This window comes from Ambystoma mexicanum, chromosome 3q, assembly GCF_040938575.1.
Source record: "Ambystoma mexicanum isolate Mex_15411 chromosome 3q, UKY_AmexF1_1, whole genome shotgun sequence".
In the NCBI taxonomy this organism is placed as follows: Eukaryota; Metazoa; Chordata; class Amphibia; order Caudata; family Ambystomatidae; genus Ambystoma; species Ambystoma mexicanum.
The window spans coordinates 131518032-131532428 of record NC_090926.1 but is presented as its reverse complement, the minus strand read 5'-3'; positions in this window follow the sequence as shown (position 1 = coordinate 131532428).

Below are 14397 nucleotides of genomic sequence, written 5' to 3'. Positions count from 1 at the left end.
GTGATGAATAGAAGCGCCTGGAAGCACGTGAGTAAGCGCTTGTTGCCTGCTTCACGATGCGCTCTAACTGTCTTTTTATTTTGCAGGTACGAGTTCGGAGCGGCTGCAGGGTGCCGGAATACCCACTGGATTAGATGTGGAAAGGAGTAATGGCACGTGAGTATTAAAGTTCCCCAATGTCTTTAAACGCACCTTGTTTTGTCTTTCAGATGCGGATGCAGCGCCGAAGGCCTCCGGAGCGTGCGAAGAGTTGGTAAGCTTTTGTCTTTCAGATCCCGGAATGCAGTATGAAGACCTCCGGAGCGCACGAAGAGTAGGTAAGCCTTTGCCTTTCCGATGCCGGAATGCTAACCTGTTCTTTCTTGTCTTTATAGGTGTTGCTGAAGACTGGATTCAGAATGGTAAGCCTTTTTCCTTAGGCCCAGGACTGGATGCAGAAGACACGATGAGCGTCCTGCTGCAGAGGGTGCAGAATAACGCAAAGCAAGATTCATCCACCGGGTGTGGTTTAAATAGCCTCCTGTAGTGCTTAGGTGTCTCCTTCCAGAGCCACGCCTAAGTAAGAAAAGAGTTCCTGGTAAGAAAAGAGTTCCTGCCTTCCAGAAGAGTTCCAGTGTTCTAAATCTAGGGAGTGGCTCCAGCCCCACCCAACAGGAAAAGTAGTTCCAAACAGAAGAGGATCAGAGGCTCAACTGGCAGGCAAGTAAGCAGCATGGTCTGCTGCAGGTAAGTCCACCCAAGCATTATGAGCCCGGCGCTTCCAGCACTGGGACTGGGCATATTTATGAGCCTGGTGCCACTGGCGCCAGGACTGGGTCCAAAAGGTCCCAATTGGGACTGGTTGGCACTCGGAACCTGGGTTATGGATCTGCTTCCAAGGGAGTTGGGAAAACCCTGACCTTTTGGAAGCAGAGATCATGACAGTCACATACTTATCACCCGCTAGTGCCCGGAGGTCTGTCATACATTTGGCCAGGACACCGCCATCACTATTGGATCCAGTTCCTAGGGGCAGACCAGTGGGGGAGGATCACCTGGATGGGGGTCTTCGGGAGTGGAAGTGGGACACCGATGGGTGAAATGCGGTACACCCTTCCTTATAACACGTTTCCCCCATCCTACCCTGTAGAATATTTAGAAGCTCTACCCCCCCCCTTTTTCAACACAAACACTTTCTTACACTGTGAAAAACAACAGACTAACAGCAGAGCCGTTTACTTGACGTGTCCCAACACAAGGGTCAGGCAGAGTCAGGCAATTGACAATAACTACACACACCTTATGGCCCTTTCCCTTCCCACAAGGATAAAAGGTGGTGCACGAGAGTTTGAGCAAGGACAAACACACGAGGAAGCAGCTATTCCAGGGCAGGAGTTCAAATGGCGTAGAAAGGTGGTAAGGCCAGAAAGGTTAACAAGGAGGGAAGTGCCCTTGCCCTTTTTGACCCAGACTCGCGAAGCCTCCGTGAAAGGAATCACAAGACTGGCAACTACAGCTGACATGTGGTGTAACAGATGCCAACCATGTACAGGACACTGCCGCACTGATAAATGGGGCAGGGAGGTGTGCTTACTACCGTGGTACCATCCTTGACTCCAGAGACAAGAAACAACAAGGAGGTCAGCACAGCCAGTGAGTCAGAGGGAGAGCCAATAGTAAACCGGACATTGTTGAGCGAAGGTTGCAAACGGCAACTTGTTATGAACAAAGAACTTGTGTGCTAGTGAACTTTTAAAGCCCTGGGAAAGACCAGCTGCAGAGTGATCTAGCGCCACGTGGGCATCCATTCGAAAGACTCTGGCTTGCCCCCTTTTCTTGTGAACATTATAGTAACAAAAGGCCGGAATAAAGAGTTAAGGTGGTCCATACAAGGGTCGAGCCAAAATCCCTTGTACAATCGAAAGTCCTTAACCCATTGCCAAAGTTTTGACATTGTGAAACAGGCATGTGCGCCCAGCTGAGGGAAACGGTGTACAAATGAAAAATATGGAAAGCCTGATTGGGGGCTAGAAAAAGCTATTGGAAGTGAATCCCACGAGCTATTACGAATAAGTGAACTGTGTGAAACTGGCAAAAGCAAACCCGACTGAGGGAGGCCAACGTTGCAAAAGGATTGGAACCCGGTTGATCAGGATCCACAGGTGAAGAGAAATCACCCGATTGGAAGATTACGGAAAGGAACGTTTTGTTTGTTGTTTATAGTACACCATGCCCTCTGAGGCAAGAGACTTGGTGTAAAAGAGACTTGGCCACAGTTATTTTGGAAACAAACTGTAAGCCAGGAGTGTGCTGTGCTTGAGAGTCCCGCCTTGTCCCGTGCTAAAAATGTGGGGAAGGGAAACCCAGTTATACCATCCTGACTTATCATTTTGTGAACAATTCTTTTTTTTCTGTTAAATATTATCCCACACTATTTTGTAACTTAGCAGTAAGGATTGGTAATAGTTTATTTTGAGAATAGGCCCTTTTTGTTTGACAAGACGCCACTAGGACTGCCTTATTATTATTTGATGGTCATAGCATTCTTCCATCTTAGATTTAGATTAGGCTTTTTTTATCACCCATTTGTACCGTTTAATAAAAACCCTTGAACTGTGATCACTTGCGTCTGTCATTATTGTTGCCACCATGAGTTCCTTACAATACACACCCACCAAATCTTTAATGTATGCAGAAAAACTGATACTGTCAACTGGTGTAGCTGACGTCTCCACCTTGGCTTTCTCCAGTTGGATTATTTAATGTTCAGTGTCTCTGTTGTTAAGTTTTACTTGTAGTGCCAATTTCTCCTTTTTCAACTCAGCTTCTGTTTCCAACCTTTTGTACTGAAAGGCTAACTTTTCTCTTTGTAGCTTCAATTTCAATAGTTCAGGTTTCAGGGCATACCCCTGAATAGCAATGCTGGGTTTGGAAATAGAAGTGGCAGGAGAGGTGGCAATTACATTGGTAGAATTTCTAATTGCATCAGGGGCAAGGTCCCCATCAGAGCCCTCTTTGAGGGGTCAGAAATGAAAGCTGGACACAAAGTTGTCATGTTTTGGTTAAAGACTTTTATTCGACTTAAATGGGTTGGGAAAATGCCTCGATGACCCTATTCGAAAAAGGAATTGCCCTACCTAAAAATCAAAAACTAAGGATCTGTCTGTGTCAGGATGTCAGAAATCAAAAGTTGTCCTTGTGTCCAAACATTCTATCCTGACCCTCACACTACAAACAAAATAATGAAATGAGAACGGAAATCTCTTTAACCTGGTATTGGGGAAAAAAGTGTTCATAAATGAAAACTAGAATGGCTCAAACGTAAATGTTCTCCAAGATGAAAAGGACCTTGGATCCAAAGGGTGATACACCTTCCTCTGGATTCTTTAATGGGATGGCAATTTCTCTTGATCTAACAGTTCTTTGCGACTCTCCTTGGACCACAACAATCCTGTTGGTAAAATGCTCTGTAGTGATGTTTCTTTAACACAAGTTCCTTCTTTTTTTAACAAACACTGTTCTTATTTATCATTTCTTAAAGGTTTGGAATTTGCCTGTTATACTCCCCTACCAGGACTCTTTATGCACTTCCAACTGCCTGGTGTACTCTCCTGCCAGGACATCTCTTGTACTTCAACTGCCTGGTATATTTCCCTGCCAGGAATTCTTATATAGTTTCAACTGCCTGGTATAATTCTCTTGCCAGGACTTCTTATATAGTTTCAACTGCCTGGTATACTTCTCTTGCCAGGACTTCGTATATGTTTGTTTATTTGTAACGCGCGCCAGACCCGGAGGTATCAGGGCACGAGGACAAGGTAATTCTAAGCTTACATAGTTACATATTGCAGTAGATGTATATAATTTTAACTGCCTGGCATAGTTCTCTTGCCAGAACTTCTTTCTTGTGTTAGAATTCCTCTTTATATTCAAAACTGCATATGCCATTCTTGGTTTTATATATCTGTCTGTTTCAATGTTCGTTCAACCTTTTCCCCACATTTGAATTTCAAGCACTCATGTTATTGGGGTCTAGGTCTGCACTCTTCCCTTTTTACTTTTCAACAATCCTCTTATTATTTCTGTCTGGGCAATCTCATAATGTTCATATTGTTGTTGGTGCGGTCGCCCAAACAGCCCAGGGTCTCCACTTGCTTTGGGCTGACTCATCGGCTCTGTCTGGTGTCTTTGTGCTTGTTCACGCTTATGCGGCAGAACTCTGCTGCTCGCCTCCCTCTCTGGGCTGCTCAGATGTCTTTCCGGCTTCCCACGCGGTTCTGCTCCTGCACGCCTGCTTCCCTTCAGGTCCTGGTAAGGATATGCTGCCTCTTCGAACTGCCAAGCGCACAGGAACTCTCTCATGGCCCCTGGTGTCCCCACAGCACGTCTTGCTCAGGCAACGTGTGTTTCCATCTCTGCTGGCAAGCTCCCCTTTCTCCGCCACACAGGCTCATGTCTCCAGCGTTTGCATGCCTCTGTGGAAGATGCAACACTTTCTCCTGAACAATCTCTCATAGTGTGGTTGCCATTTTTAAATGTCCTGTGCACAGGTGGTTTCACCAAACAACTAACGCTCTCATTTAGCTTCAGGCTCCTGTTACTTTGCACCAATTCCTTCATCCTCCTCATATCAGTACTTTGGTGGTTGTGTGGGAGTTGGAGTCCATTGATGTCACTTGATGCACAGAATTTGGAGGGTTTCTCTCAATGATTCCACATGAAAGATCAGTTCTACAGGAAGGGGAACCAGGAGTGCAAAGGGTTTTGTTAGAGCTTCTTTTCTTCAGGTCATAGATGAGAATCTGACCTAAAGGATAATGGGAGAAGGTTTCTTTAATTTTCCTAAGGGGGAACAAACACATGGCAATAGGCGATTAGGGGATTGGGTATCAAGGAGTCTTCCTCATCGGTAAAGAGGGGATACTGCGCCTCATCCAATGAAGCCATAACATCTCCCCGGTAGTTGTCTCCTCCCATGTGATCCTTCCTCATATAACCGCCCCTAGGGTTGGGATGAGGTAGCAGCTGCCGTCCCTGGCCACATGGGAGGAGGTCACCACTGGTAAATCCGTGATGACTCCATTGGATTCATCAGACCTCCCCACTTTCATCATGAGTATCACAATTTGCCTGAACTTTATAAGGGTGCAGAAGTAGACATCGGGACACAAAGGTGGCATGTTTGTTGGCATAAACCTTTATTGAATAGAAAGTAAGGAAACACCCTATGTGTCCCTATAACTAAAAGGGGTTTCCCTGCCTCAAACAAAACTAAGGATTGTTTCAAAATGTCCATCAGAAGAAAAATAATCCACTGTTATGTGTCCCAAAACCTATTTCCGTCCCTTACACGTCAAAAGAAAACTATACAACATGTTCCACCCTGACTCTAGAATGGTGACTCTTCCCTCAGTAGTTTTAGGCAGTTTGTGAATATCCCTCTTCCCCTGCCATCACTAGGCCTTTTGATATAGATCAGGCCTTCTTAGGCAACTCTTTACAGTTCCAAAAAGATGGGGGACAATATCTCCCTTCCCAAAGCCTTTCTCAGGCTCTTTTCCAATATTCCCAATAATGTCTGTAGTTTTTCTAGAAGATATAATCTTCTTCCCCCCGGTCTTCTCTTGACTTTTGCCAGATGTTTTCTCTCACTTCCCCTGGTCTTTGCTTCCAATTATTTGGGTCCCAGACCCCTTTCTCAGGCTTACAATATCTCTCACTCAGGCCTGCTTTACTATACTGCCAGGCATTGTTTCACATATCCAATTCTTCAGTCCTTTCAACACTCAGGTCCCAGATCCCCTTCTCAAGGTTATAATGTCTCGTAATCAGGCCTGGTATACTATCCTGCCAAGCAGTATTTCTCGTTTGATATTCTTCGGTCTTTCTGGTTTGAAATTATAATGTCTCTTAATCGGATCCGGTTCACTATCCTGCCAGGCACTGTTTCTCATACAAAGTTCTCTTGGATTCTTCCAAGTCGTGGTACAAGGATGATGTCGATTCTTGTACTCAGATTGTTTTCAACAACTGGTTTTACCCTGGGGATTTATCTTTTGCCCTGGCTTGGTTCGGTATCTAGTCATAGCATCGAATGCCAAAGCATCGAATGCCTTACCATCTTAAAAAAAAGCATCTAATGTAGTTTTTTTTTTAAGGTAAAGGGTTTATTTTAATTATATTGGTTTTTTAAAAGGTTAAAATTTGGGGGAGTTGGGGTTGGTTTCCCCCCATAAAATTATTTTTAAAAAAATGCATGTGATGCTTTTTTTTAAATGCTTTTTTTTAGATGGTAAGGCATTCAATGCTTTGGCATTCGATGCTATGACTATAAACCGATTGGTTCACCTCCACTCTACAGGGTCTCAACAGGGTCTTTCCTCTGCCTTGTACAGCAATTCCCAGTTCATTAACATAATTCTATTTACGGATTCTCACAACCCCAGCAACGTGCTCCTTACCACTGCTCCACGGGTTGCTTCTCTCTCTCCAGCTTCTCTGGGATTCTCTTGCCCTTGGAAGTTGTTTGGCAGGCCCACATCCCAGGGTCTCTCACAGGTACAGTGGTTCCTCTTTCCGCTCTCCAGCTCGCCTGTTTCTCCCGCTGTGGTCCTCGTATCTCAGCAGCGTGCTCTGTGGGCACACGTCTGCTGTCTGGTCAGCATCCCGGTCTCCTTCGGTCCCTGTTCTCTGCACAGCAGCTCACTCCAGTTTGCAGTTCCTCCAGGGAGGATCAGACAATGAGAGAAGTCCATCTTGTCATGGCCGTGTGTGGGTGAGAGCTAGTACATTTGCCTTAGTTCCACAACAGGCTTTTTAATCCTTTTTTCTTCTTCCTCTTGCCAGTACCTACAGAGCCATAGTTTCCCACGTTTTCCTTAGTCTTCCTTGTCACAGATGATTTCTCTCATACTCGTAGACTTGTCTTCTTTGCATAAAGTAACTATAAGTGTAGAAACAGGGAGTAAAGAGGATGGGGGTGTTTTGGCCCCAACAGTGTAGATGGATGTGTTTTTGGGGTGAGTGTGGTAGTTGTTATACCGCATTCTCCCTTGATAGTCCTCCTTTCCTCCACAGAGGGGTCCCCTCCCACTGAGTACCACCACCAGTTCGACTATCGGATAGCGGCCTCACATCGGAGGGCACCCCCCCCCCCACTAGGGAGGAAGTGATGACACCAAAGATTCATCACAAAATCCAGAAGGGCTGCCCTAGACTTATCCTCTAAGTCTCTCTCTCAGAAGCACTCTTTGAAGCTTCTAAGCTCATCCTTGTCAATTTACCATTTGCAATAAGTTCCATTGTTTGTAGTGTGGTTTTTCTAGTATGTATATCACTAAACCTCAAATTAGCAGAAAAGTGTGGATATTTTGTAAGTAGCAAGGTTAAACATTGAGTCACAAAACCAGTGATCCCACTGCTCCCACCAGTGTTAAAACTGGAAGGGCTATCTGTACTTCCACCTACTATATAGTTGGGGTAGAGACACAGAGCACCCAAGCCAAGGTTCTCTAATGGTAGCCATGGACGAGCAACCAAGCCTGAGACTCAAGGGAGGAGATGCAGCCTAGATCTTAGGTACAGGGAGGCCCCAGGCTCCCACAAAGAAATGCCCACACACTATGTTACGTGCTAACAAAGTTATTTTAGTAAGTAAGATAAAGTTAGGGTTATCTTATACCAATAAATAACACACTTTGATCTTGGACAACACTATTCTAATAATGGCAAAAATATATACAACTCAATGTGATACCAGTAACAATGCACCAACTGCACCAACTGTTGACAGTTATTAAAAAGCATAAAAATTACTAAGCATTGTGTAACTTTATAGATAATAATGTCATGGGTAGTGGGCTCTCAGTTAGGCACCTCTTCTCATTAGCCCTTAGAAGGGTAGTCAACAGGCAAACAGGGGCTATGTGGGTCAGGGCCTGGCGTGTAAGGCTTTCCCAGTGACTAACCACTCAGTCTCATTTAGGGTAAAACCCTGTGGCAATGATAACAAAAACTTGTGTTAGGCACACTTCCTGGTAAGTGTTCCATTTCCTGCTCATCTAACATGGAGTGCTTGTTCCCTTGTCAGCTTTGGATAGCAGCGGTCTAGGCTTTTATAAGCCACGGCCAACTTTCAGCCTGTGCTTCGTGTTATTTCTGTATCCACACGCTTACCACAGCTCCGGATCCGAAGAAGCAGAGAGTTAGTCTCCAGCTTCGTATCATTCACCCGTTACCATCACTTACCTGATTTGTCCTCAGCTCCGCTCAAGATCATCTGGTGACTTCTGGTCGCAGTCCACGCAGCTGGCGGAACATCTGCCACAGGAGTTCTTTATTCAGCGCTACCGCTCAGGCCCCTGCAAACACAAAGGAGAAAACATAAGTGGTTTAGCCGCGCATTGAACAAAGCTAAAGAAGCGTAGCATAATACTTACACGACCTGAGTCGTATCATCCAGGGAACTCTTCCAAGGCGCTGCAAGCCGGCCCAGTGTCCCGGGACCTCCGCATCTAGTGAGCTCTTGCTGCACTCTACGAATCACACAGCGGTCTACAAAATACATGGACAGAACGCATTTTTTCCGGCACGCATAGAGCCCAGCAGCCCATAGCATATCCGAACGAACTGCTAGAGACTCAAGTAACTGAATTTACCTGGCAATCAAGGATCAAAGGACCAAAGGATCCAGTGAAGTAACTGGACTCCAAGCAATCCAAGACTTGCAGGATGGAGAACCCACTAAACTAGTCTTACGGTGAGCCTAGCACAGACACCCAGAGAGCACACACAGGGAACCTGGGGGGGAGAGGGTTGGATACCTACAGGAGCAGTGCACTGATATCTTTTAGTTGTATCAGCAGGTCAGCCCTTTACTAGTCTGGGATCCTATCCAGAACAGGGAAGATAACTACCTGAGGAAGGAGGGAGCACCGGAGGGATCCATTGCTCCTGCAGAGTCCAGGTGAGTGCGACAATTAATGTAAAAAGACAGGCATTATTCAGAATATTGGCAGAATGCTATCCTTTGGAACAAAAAGGCATTACTATGTGGGCAACCTACAAGGAAAAGTTAAGGTGTACTTTATGTTGTATATTACAGCCCAGTTCAAAAATGTTCATCAATGGTCTGCTTCTTCTTCTACAGATCCCACTACCCCGCAGTACCCCTAAGTATCTGGGAAGCCACAGGAGAACAGGATCCAAGAGGAATCTGGGACCCGTGGATGAATCCTGAGGTTGGAAGTTGCTCTTCCTCATCACAGTACCTTTGGTGCCTTTGCAGGTGAAATGGTGGTGTTTCTTTGCTTTACTTATTGGGACACTTCGAGGATGGACCTCCTCTGGAAGGAGAAGTCGCTAGGATGTCGGTGTCGAGCAGATGAAGGGAACCAAGCAGTGCAGGTCTATCGCAGTGGTGTTACGCTCACCTGGTATCCACGGGGAAGCCACCCAGCTGTGGGGACTCTGGTATCCTTCTCAGCGGCTCCCAGGTATGATCAGCAGAGAAGTTCTGCCTGGAATACATGTGGGCAATGTTCAAGACTGGGCAACTGGGGTAAGAGCCTACCAACACCCTGATTGCCCGCAGCAACCCCCCCAGGACCTTTCCTCACCTTGTTATGAGTTTTGGTGTGCTCTCCATCCTGCCTTCTTGGCAGGGGCGTGTTGTCCTTTGTGGGCGAGTGCGATCTAGTTACTTCACTGATGCTGGCCCTTTTGAGTCTTTCAGGTAGGTCTTATTACTGTTATGCTTGTATGCCTTTCTTTGATTTAAATAATGTCTTTTCTCTTTCCTTAGGTGCGCAGAAGTTCACTGTGGAACGTTGGCTGAGTTGGGACTCGCCGGTAAATGATGGTGCATCGAGAGCGCCTTGATGCGGTAAGTAGGCGCCATGCGCAGCACTATGATGCTTTGCCTTTGCTAACCTGTTGCCTTTTCGCTCCCGTCGATTGCGGTGCTCACCCAGAGCAAGAAGTCCCAAGGCAATGCTGGTTGATGGGCGACTCGTGAGGTAAGCTTCCGGCACGATTGTTAAATGTTCTAATGTCCTGTTTCTCCATTTTTTGCAGATCCGTCAGTCCGGAAGGCTCGCTGATCTTTGGATGCTGTTTGCAGGAGCTGAGGGCAGCTAGCGATGGAATTACAGATAAGCTGCTGCTATTAACAATGTCCTTTTGTTTTTCAGATGCTGTTCTTCCGAGGTTCGCAGGTACAGCTGAACACGATGAGCGTCACGTTGCAGGATTGCAAAGTAACGCAAAGCGTGTCATTCAATTCGGGTGTGGTTTGAATAGCTTCATAAAAGTAGTCCAGGTAAAGTAGTTCCTAGGCTACCACACCCAAAACACTATACCGCATAGCTTGGTTCCAAGGGAACCAAGCTATCTGGGTGACTCCATGTAGGCTGGCACTGGAAACAAAGTAGTCCCAAAAACACAAGTCCTCACGAAGTATGAGCCTGGCGCCAACGGCGCCAGGACTGGCCCCAAGAGGGCTTCAGCAAAGGATGCCAGAGTTTGTTAGAGAACCGATCCAAGGCCCCTCCTGGCCCATGGGCTGGCCAGGGGGGTTTCTAGATACGGGTCGTGACAAGTGGTCTCCATTGTCGGATTGCTACTCAGGATGTGCTACAAAGATGAAACTTGCTGTGGACCTGGACAAGGCTTGTAAAAAAAAGAAACGGTCTTTGGTGGTCATTGGTGATGACGGGTGCAGTGGTGCAGCTATCGTGTTCCAGTATATCACAGTGGGACACTTTTCAGTTCTTCAGTGCCACAGCACGGATGACAGGATGGCTTCTGGTAACTTGGACTCGACCACTGCACTGGACTGCACTGCGGACCTCCAGCAAGTGTGGACCCACGGGACGTCTTCTTTGGTTTTTGGTGGCGGGAAACCCACCGGCAGACACACCTCTGCAGACGCCGGCCCTGGACCTTTTCCGGCACAGGAAAGTGGATATATGTTGTGGCAGCAGTGCCCCTTGAAGGATTCTTCCATTATGTGGAACTTTGGCAGCTCTGTGCGTTGGGCAGCAATATGCCAGCGTACCTCCTCTACCGGGCGATACTCAGCAGCTTGGATCCGAGTGGTCACAAACTCTCTTCCGGACCCTCAGTGACAAAGATGGACATCTTGGCTTCAAGATGTCCAGGCACTCCTCTTCTGGACCTACAAATATCTCTTCTCTGGATGGCAGGCCTACCGGACTGGCTTCCAGGACACTTTGGGTGAAGAGCAGCAGTTGCACAATGTTCCCTCATAGCTACAGGAAGAGGTTGCCTATCCAGGTCCTCGCTGGTTCAGTTGTTGAGTTGGCAAAGCAGCATTTGAATTTCTTGAAGAGTTGCAGCCGCAGACTTCTTACTCCAGCTGGACCTAGGATACAAGCTTAATGTAAAACGGAAATCATATAGTGCCTCCTTTAGATTTATATTGGCCTAAGCCTAGTCGCTCTATGGGGAAAACCGCATTGCAAAGTTCCTATTTTGGATTGACTTCACCACCATTTTAAGAATTGTCTGCCATTTTGATTTCTGTTTGTATGTTTTCTGTTCTAAAATGGTGGACTGTGTTTTCAACTTGCAACCAAGCTTCCCGACCTTTGAGTCTGTTATTGTTTAGACTGTCCAACAGCCGACTGTTTAGACTAGGTAAGGAAACCTTGTACTACACATGAACTGTTGTCCAAGCATTGTCTGTGCACATAAGACTCATCTCTGTATAAACGTTGGAACAATGTAAAGCAAACATCGAGCGTGGACACAGGCCGAACACAAATGTAAGATAGTCGTAAAAGATGCTTATTGTAGGATTTGAGAACATACACTGTCATTGTATCACTGCGGAAATACAAACGGATGTAATCCCTGGTATAAGCTGTATGTGAACTAGGCACGAACTCTAGACCATGAATTATTAACGTGAAGAGGGGCTGGACAATATTACTCAGAAATGTATAAAAGCATGAAGGTTTAAATGTCCAGCACTCTATCACCTCTCTCTGATAGGCTGGTACTCATTGCGGGGTGTTGAGAGCCAGATAGCTATCTGTGTTGCTTTGTAAACTGTGCAGAATAAAAGATCTCTGAATCTTTTCAGCCCGTGATTGGTGTATTTCCTTTGTGGTACTCGGCCTCGATATTTTCTTGTTCTTACAGATGGCGCCCGAATAGAGACCCTCAAGATTGATGCCACCTCGTTGAAGAGTTTGACGCGGCTATCGGACCATGATCGGACGGTGAGAAAGGGGGCCCCTTCTTGGATGAGAAGCGACACCGCAACAGAGCCCCATCCCTGGACGGTGAGCTCCCGGTCTGAGACAGCATCTTGACGAGGGTGCGGGCAGTTTTGCCAAAATCACCAACCACGAGGGTCCTTTGTTGTCCTTAGTAATCCGATCGGACCTCCCTTTGTCCTTTGAATCAGGTGAGCCGTGCCCCGATTCCTAAGTATCCTGATATTTGATTTGGAGTATTGTTCTCACGAGTACAATTATTGCCAGGTAACGCCAGTAATCTGACATGCCTGAGAAATTGTCTGCCTGTTTCAGGGCATTATTCCGCAGAGACAATCTTTGGAATTTGGCCGTCCGGCACCACAGGAGGGGTCACCGGCATGTACTATGTACTGTAAGTACGGCATTGCTAGTATAGTGTTTAATGATATTTGGCACAGGCAAACTAGACATGTTTCCAAACTTCAGTGGCCAATCAATGGTAGCTTTGAGATTTCTCATATAGAATATTTGGAATCTATATTGTTAAAGAAAAAAGCTAGACCTGCAGAATTTGATATATTACAAAATTGGAAAAAAGAAGCTATGCAGCAGTTTAAAAGTAGAGAGAAACATGCGCGCCAACATATGTCAAACGCAGAGAAAGCGCTATTGTATGACCAACAAAAACAGTCAGAGTCAGCTAGAAACATGGATAGGGCTTTTCAACTTGGTATACAGAAAATATATCCGTCTAAAGATTTTCATGCATCAGATGAATTGATTGATAAACATTTAAATGAACGAAGGTCTGGTGCCACTGCACTACCTCCTTATGTACCTATTCCTGTTTTTCTCCTCCACCTGTACCTCCACCTTTGCCTGCTGCCATGGGTCCGGTAGATTTGTCTTTGACACCAGTAATATCACCTTCGTTACCTATTGTACAAGATTTGTCTACTCTTTCTCTTCCAAGAGGTCCTGCTTCGCTTGTACTTGATAAGGGAGCAGAATCGAAAATTGTAACTCGCAATACAGTTTCTAAAGAAAGGAAACGAGATCTGAATGCATGGGCTAGACAGTGTATGGAGAAAGGTGAACAATCTGATGTTTTATCTACACTCTCTAATCTAGAAAGTCTTCCTGAGCAAAATGTCTTTATTGAAGAGATGGGAATCCATTTATCCGTAATGTGGAACAGACTGAATGATGTAGATCTCCCACAAGGGTTGAGGGATCTGAATGTTTTAGCATATTCAAGAGATACTGCGGAAAAGTATATGAGCATGTCGAGAGGGTTTTTGAGTTTAGAAGGGAGTTAGAAAAGTTACGGAATGATGAAATAGATGGTGATAGTTTGGATGCTATTTTTGTACAGAAACGGTTCCTTCCTCTTTGTAAATTGATGAGTGAAGAAACGTGAATTTACACAAGAGATGCACTTAGATGGATTTAAAGACATGTTGATATCTCCCGTAGAAGTATATGACACGTATAGTCAGTGTATGCCAGAAATGCAGAGAAAAGTGATACAGGTAATGGTAGAATACCTGCAGGATGAATGTATAAAAAGAAAGATTTGTTGTCCCACAGAATTATTGAATATCTATAAGAGAGCTTTTTCGTCTGACACTCCTTCCGCCGCTCTAGCGCTCGATTTAGCTCTGTTGCTCAGAAAGCGTTCGGAGTTGCCTGTTTCTCAGTTACCTATGAGAGAGGTTCCTCTGACATTTGTCCCAAAGGTCGAGGTCCCAGCTAATGCCGCGACGGGTGTAGCCGCCTATGATATTGATGCACATTATGTATCACAGTTCGTTCACTGTCATGGGTATCAGGCAGGTAGTTGGGGCAAGCTGGGTGGAGGCTTGGCAGGTCTGGCATAGGCACACAAAGAACCCATAGCAAATCCCTCCTTTAATTCCTTCCTAGTGTTTGTAGTAACTTCCTGGTTACCACTTCCTGTTGCCAAACAGGAAGTGCATGATGCTTCATGAGCTCTCTACTGTTTGGGTGTGGCTGGCTATATAAACCACACCCAAGATTCTTCCAGTGCTTCGTGTTGCTTACTGTGAGCTGTATCAGCAACACACTTGCCGTGCTCTGGATCAGCCAGCTTCTGCTTACCTGCTCCGGAACATCCTGCTTCTGCTTATCTGCTCCGGATCATCCTGCTTCTGCTTACCTGCTCGGGATCATC